Source organism: Balaenoptera acutorostrata, chromosome 4 (genome assembly GCF_949987535.1).
Source record: "Balaenoptera acutorostrata chromosome 4, mBalAcu1.1, whole genome shotgun sequence".
NCBI classification, from domain to species: domain Eukaryota; kingdom Metazoa; phylum Chordata; class Mammalia; order Artiodactyla; family Balaenopteridae; genus Balaenoptera; species Balaenoptera acutorostrata.
The window spans coordinates 81617402-81622976 of NC_080067.1; positions in this window are offsets into that span (position 1 = coordinate 81617402).

Below are 5575 nucleotides of genomic sequence, written 5' to 3' on the forward strand. Positions count from 1 at the left end.
TACAACAAAATAAAACAAATGCCTTTATGGAGAGAAATCATGTCCACAGGGGGTACTGTCTCCACAAGGAGACTGACAACCACACCACACAGCTGAGCCCCAGGAGTACATGGGGCCTGAGCGGAGACCAGACTGGGGTGCGACCGTCAGTACTCCTCGGTCCCAGCCTCACCGTGACCCAAGCAGCCTGTAGGATGGGGTCACATCTCATTTCCTGGAAACAGCAAACTTAAACTGAAGATCTAGGAATGTGAACCATGACATAAGCCACACAGGAGAGGCTGGACTTACTTTCTGAGCTAAGATGGTGGTGACACAAGGACGGTCAGGAGTCTTACCCCCATGCCACACTTTTCCTTACTTGACCAAATACAAATTTAGCCCCTAAGACACCGAGCTGAAAAGGCTGAATGGACACTGAAGTATCACTTTTCAGGAGGGCCTCTTGGAAGTAGGAAGGAGGAGGAAGAAAAGTGGAAGAAGAGGAAAAAAAGGAGAACATTATTCAGTAAACAAATATTTGTGGTGCCCATTATGTGTGCAGTCCTGTTCAAGGCCCCAGAAACACACATGAATAAAACAAAAACCCATGTACTCCAGTGAGAGAATATAGGTAAATTGATAAAACAAATCTTTAAAAATACATAGCATGTAGTGATAGTAAAGTAGGAGGCTGGTATTCAATTTTAAATAGAGGGGGGGTCCACGAAGTCTCCCCCAAAAGGTGATGTTTGAAATAGACCCAAAGGAGTTGCAGAGTGAAACATGTGGTTATCTGAGCAAATCACATTCCAGGCAAAGGAAATACAAGTGCAAAGGTCCTGGGGCAGGGGAGGGCCTGGCCTTGCTAAGGAAGAGCAAGACACCCAGTGCCACTGGAGGGAAATGAGGAAGGAGAAAATGATGGGTCCAGAGAATTTAAGGCCTTGCAGATCACTTTGTCTTTTGACAAAGTGAGGTGGGAGTCATTGAGGACTCTGAATGGAAGAGTGACGAGATCAGTCAGGTTTTCAAAGAATCGCTCTGGCAGCTGAGCTGAAAATAGACTATAGAGTGGCAAGGGCAGAAACAGAGAATTGAGTTAGGAAGGCACTACAGTGGTCCAGGTGTGAGATGAGGTTTACTCAAACCAGTGTGTTGGTGTTAGAGGAGGTGAGAAGCACTCAGATTCTGGATATCTTTTGAAGGTAGAGCCAACAGTATTTGCTCAGATTGGATGTAAGGTGTGAGAGAAAAAGCAGCCAGGGATAATGCCAAGGTTTTTAGCCTGAGCAACTGGAAGGATGGAGTTGCATTTGCTGATATGGGGAAGACTAGAGGAACTGGTTTGGAAAGGAGTGTAAGGAGTGCAGTGCGGGGCGCGTTAAGTTCCAGAAGCCTCTTAGTGGCGCTGTCAAGTAGACAGCTGGATATGCGGGTGTGGAGTGTAGGAAAGGATTAGAGTTGGAGATATAAATTTGGAATCGAAAACATGAGATTGGATGAGATTAAAAAAAGGGGGTGAGTGTTGATGGGCAAGTCCAAGGGTAAATCCTGGGACACTCCCACATTAAGGTATCAGGGAGGGGAGGAAGGACCAGTGTCTTAGTCAGTTTGGGTTGTGTGATATCGTGATTTATAATAAATACATATTTGGTCTTTGTTGTTTCTGGAACCCTCGGAAATTCCAAGGGTTCCAAAAAGCCTTGGAGTTTCCTAAGTGATGAGAACGACAAAGGTGACTTTTGCTATGTTAATAAAGTGACTTTTGGATGTCACTAAGGATGGGGGCTGATTGCCAGAAGAACTAGACATGTCATTAGAGGGTTGGAAATTTCAGTACCACTCCTCTGGGGAGGGGAAAGGGGCTGGAGGTTGAATTCAATCACCAATGGTGGGTAATAATTTTATCAAACATGCCTATGTAATAAAGCCTTCATAAAACCCCAAAAGGACAGAGTTCAGAGAGCTTCCAGGTTGATGAACCAGAATGCATCCACGTGCCACAGAGCAAGGCCCCAAGCTGCACAGGGACAGAAGCTCCTTTATTCTGGACCTCACCCTATGTATCTCTCATCTGACTGTTGATTTGTATCCTTTATAATAATCCTGATCTAGTGAGTAAACTGGTTTCATGAGTTCTATGAGCTGCTCTAGCAAATTAATTGAACCCAAGGAGGGGGTTGTGGGACCTGTGATTTATAGCCAGTCGGTCAGAAGCACAGGTGACAACCTGGATTTGAGACTACCATCTGAAGTGGAGGGCAGTCTTGTGGGACTGAGACCTTACCTGTGGAATCTGATGCTCTCTCCGGGTAGACAGTGTCAGAATTGAGTGGAATTGTAGGACACCTAGCTGGTGCCAGAGAATTGCTTGTTGTGTGCGGGAAAAACCGCACACATTGGAACTGGATGCAGACTAGCAGGCTGCTATGACAATATACCATAGACTGGGTGGCCTAAAAAACAGAAGTTTACTTCTCACAGTTCTGGAGGCTGGGAAGTCCAAGACCAAAGTTCTGGCAGATTCGGTCCCTGTGAGAGCCCGATTCAAGGTTTACAGACTGCAACCCTCTTGCTGTGCCCTCACATGGCAGAGAGGAGGTCCCTCCCTCTTCTTAAAAGGACACTAATCCAGTCATGGGGCTCCACCCTCATGACCTCACCTAAACCTAATCACCTCCCAAAGGTCCTGCCTCCAAATACCATCATACTGGGGTTTAGGGCTTTAACATATGAATTTGGGAGGACACAACATTCATTCTACAGCAACCGGCAAAATAGACTGAGAAGGAAGAGCTAATGAGGAAGGAGAAAAACCAAGAGTGTGTCATGTCCTAAAACCAAGAAAAGAGTTTCAAGGATGAGAGAGTGATCAACAGGGTCAAATGCTGCTGATGAGGCTAAGAGACAACCTTTGATTTAACATCATGTTGTCTGAGATCTTGACAAGAGTAGCTTCAGTGGAGTAATGAGGATGAAAGCCTGATTCAAGTGGACTCGAGAGAGACTGAGAGGACAAAAATTAGAGGCAGCAAGTACAGACAACTCTTCTAAAGAACTTTGCTGGGCTTCCCTTGTGGCGCAGTGGTTAAGAATCCGCCTGCCAATGCAGGGGATGCAGGTTCGAGCCCTGGTCCGGGAAGATCCCACATGCCACGGAGCAACTAAGCCCGTGCGCCACAACTACTGAGCCTGTGCTCTAGAGCCCGTGAGCCACAACTACTGAGCCCGCGAGCGACAACTACTGCGCCCGCATGCCACAACTACTGAAGCCCATGCACTTAGAGACCGTGCTCCGCAACAAGAGAAGCCACCACAACGAGAAGCCCGCACACCACAAGGAAGAGTAACCCCCACTCGCTGCAACCAGAGAAAGCCCACGCGCAGCAACGAAGACCCAACACAGCCAAAAATAAATAAATAAATTTAAAGAACTTTGCAATAAGGGGAGCAGAGAAACGGGGCAAAGCTGGAGGAGAATATGATGGGAGAAACTGCCAAATATTTGTATGTTGATGAGAATAAGGGGAAAAAATGAAATGATGAAAACAGATATAGTCAATTCTCAATTACACAAGAAAACAGACAAAAAATAGTGTGACCTATTTGATGAGTTTACTTTAAAAGATCTTATGGACTAATATCTGAAACATATTTTTTTAAAGTGTATGTAAGTTGTGAAACATAATAAACACCCACAAACCCACCACCCACACCAAGAGCTAAACCACCACCAATCACATCTATCCATGTGCTCTTCTTGCTTCCATGCCCCCTGCCTCTCTCTTAGAAGAAAGCAACTTCCCTGAATTTTATGATTGTGAATTCTTTGTAAAGTTATATTCTCTTCACTACATTCTGTTGTATTTATTGACTGACAGAACTTCAACCTGGCCTCCTGCAGACTGTCACACCACTTCGGTCAGACAGTAACATGAAATTACTTTCTTACACCTAATCTCCCACACTAAAATTCCATTTTTCATCTTCCATCTCTAGCTTTGCCTAAAACTCCCCTTCTTCTGCATGAAGATCATTTTATTCTTTCTTCTCTGTATCATTTACCCTGCATGAAAGCAGGAAGGGCCCAGCACACCTTCTTCCCTTGCACACACACAGAACAGACCCTAGTGGCCACACCATTCTTTTTCTCCTGGAAGATGCACCTGTAGCCCTCAAACCTCCAGCCTCCCCGTCCAATCCTAAGGCACACACTGCCCAGCAGATGCCTATACCAACAGCTGGTGGCCCCTCAACAGAGGGCTCAGGAAGGTGGGTGATGGCCAGTGATTCTGTTTCTTTTATCCCCTACTTGCCTGTGGACAAGTGGCCATCCTCAAGTCATCCAGAATTCTCCACGTGTGCAAGGACCCGCAAGACTCTGACAAATGCCAACAGACTGGACCCTTTACACATAGATGACAGCAAGCTCTGAAAGCCCTCTGCATACATAAACCAAAAACCCAGCTCCCCCACTTGCTCACAGACGCTTGCAATTGCTTTAAGGAGAGACAACAGCTTTCATCTCACAACTACAGAAACCTTTGAAGGCCCTGGATGAACTAACTCACTGATTTAGACCAGCGCACACTACTGTTGGACTGAAAGAGTGGATGACGCAATGGGCACCTTAAAAATGGGTATGAAATGACAAGGGTTATAGCAGAGAAAGAGGGGGCTTTTCTTGCCTCCTTGGGAGCTTAAGAAAGAAAAATCTTGAAATCAGAAGACTTTGGCAAAGGTCTTGTCAAACTTGGCCTCACTGCCAGCTGTCTGACCATAGGCAAGTTACTCAACCTTTTAAGCCTGTCTCTTATTTCTAAAATGAGGTAAATATTGATGCCTACCTCTAGAGTTACTGTGAGATTTCGATGCCATTCTGCACGTGACTATTTTCCTTCTTTCCCTGTTGCCTCTGGCATCTTGAGCTCTGTTCCTATCCACACTAGCTCCATTCCCCTTTCTTAGCATTATAGATGTTAAAAGTGAGAAGTCTGGAACCACGAAATGTGGGTTCAAATCCTAACCCTATCACTTGCTGTGATCTTGGGCAAGTTACTTAGTGCTCTGTGCTGTTTTCTCACCTGTAAAAATGAAGATAATAAGGGTACTTGCTTCGTGGGGTGATTGTAAGGACTGAGCGAGTTAGTATGTTAAAAAAAAAAGGGGGGGGCACTGCAAGAAGCGCTTGTGACATTTGTTCCCCAGGGCTTCCCCTCACGTGCTCACTTTCCGCAAGCCAAAAGATCAATGAAAACTCCTCCACTTCCGCTCTCTAATGTACAAAAGCTCACTGTAAATTGCTACACATTCCCCCAGGTTTCTCAACGCCCCCAGTCTCATCCCTAAACCGCTAGGCCGCCTGGTCCTTCTGCCACAAAAAAAACCCGAAGTAGTTCTGTTTCCCAGCCCCGCCCCGGGCGGAACTTCGGGAACCCAGACTCAGCGGGAGGCTGTGGCAGAGGGGGCTGAGCGAGACGGGAGGGGCGGAGCCGCGGGGCGGGGAGCGGGGGCGGCTCGATGAGGTCGCGCCCGCGCCCCCGCGGCAGCGGTTGCCAGGCAGCGCAGCCGGCTTCCGCGTTGCCAGGCGAAG